We start from the raw sequence: 1,726 nt of genomic DNA, 5'->3' as shown, positions 1-1,726 counted from the left end.
GGGGGGGGGGGGGGAGTGGGTACCTATATGTATACTCGTATACTCCCACATTTTAAATATCTGTCCTTGTACTCCATATTTTTAAAACTTTTTGATAATAAAAAAATGCAGTTTGATTTCTTAAAAATCTCGCAATTCGCTTTATCGCACATCTCATCTCACAAATAGCTTTCCGGGCACGACGGCAATCCATGATTCGCTCAAATACGCCCAAGTACAAAGCAAAAATAATCGTATAACCCGAAGATAGGAATTTTCGAAATCAACTTATTCCAATTAAATCCCAGGTACTTTCAAAGTATCTCGGGGATCGCATAAAGACATTCACAATACTAAATTACTTCCAAAACCCGCAAACGTTTTTTTCTAGAAAAGCGGTACATTAGGAAAAATGACTCCTAACAAATTGTTTCGGCCGCAAGGTCAAGATCGTCATCTGGACCGTATCCCCAAAAATATAAAAATCTCTTTACACAAAGGAACACACGTATTTTTGGAAAAGCGAGACGTCGCAAAAACTTCCGAGGGTATATTTCCAAAACATCAAACAAATCACTAAAACAGTCCGCTCGCGACTATAAACTAACAAATTCGTCGATTGGACCCGACGAATACTTTAGCCGTCTTAAACAAATGCAAACCAACCTTCTTTTCGCATGATTGGTCACTCGTACATCCGACAAAGATAAATATGCGCTACAAAATAAATCCATAATTTTGGGTCAGTACTTCCAGAGACTTAGAAATTGTCTTTGGAGAGATGTTCGATTCCTACTAGACAAGTCGAATAAGCCGAGAACCTATCGCTGACTTTAAATTGGAACGAATCAGATTGAAATCGCATATGGGATACGTAAGTCGTAGTAGTCATCACAAACCCTAAAACCGACGGTAAACCTAGGTCTTACCCTAAATTCAGCACACTGGTCTTTAACATCCCAAGACATGGTATTTACTGATACGCGATCCCAAAAGTTGTCTCTTCGTATATTCCAACGTTCACGAATCTTCGCAAAATTAAATGTTTCGAATCTCTTCGGCGAAAGCGAATAACGAATACGACGATATGTCAAAGAGTTAGATACGAGATGACAACTCATATTCTTCCCTCTACAACTACGAAAATGCACGAACTCTTTAAACATAATATCATAGTTCATTTAATGAAAAAGCCGCCAAGCGGAAGGGATTCAAAGCCACACACGGCCAGTCTCGATAACATAAAAAATAAGGACACACTCGGCCAAAGATAAACATAAACGGCTATACATGGCATAAACAAATGGGATCGATAATATATCATAGACAGGGAACACATCCCCTTCAAATACCGACTCCATCCACCAATACCCTTCATGGATCCAACTCATAATTCCCAGACACCGACTGTCCGAACGAGCAATCGTTCACCGGGGTAGTCGGCTGATTCAACTCACCCGCCTCGACGGAGATTCCGATCCAATTTCCTCTGAGTCAGGAGACACATGGATCGTGATGCGCCCAGGCTCCAGCACCGATCTACTCGGATCATAGACCCGGCCCAAGGTGGTGATCTTGTCAACCAGCTCGACCCAACCGTGTTTTCCCCCTTTTGGCCGTTTTGGTGAGTACCGCGTGTCCCGAAGGCTGTACTGACGTCCTTGCTTCAGTGACCGACCCTATGATGGACTTTTCTCTTTCATATTTCACTAAGGGAAGATTACTTAAGCTGTCCAACGACTTGTCT

Source organism: Brassica oleracea, chromosome C5 (genome assembly GCF_000695525.1).
Source record: "Brassica oleracea var. oleracea cultivar TO1000 chromosome C5, BOL, whole genome shotgun sequence".
NCBI lineage: Eukaryota > Viridiplantae > Streptophyta > Magnoliopsida > Brassicales > Brassicaceae > Brassica > Brassica oleracea.
This window is presented reverse-complemented; position numbering follows the sequence as displayed.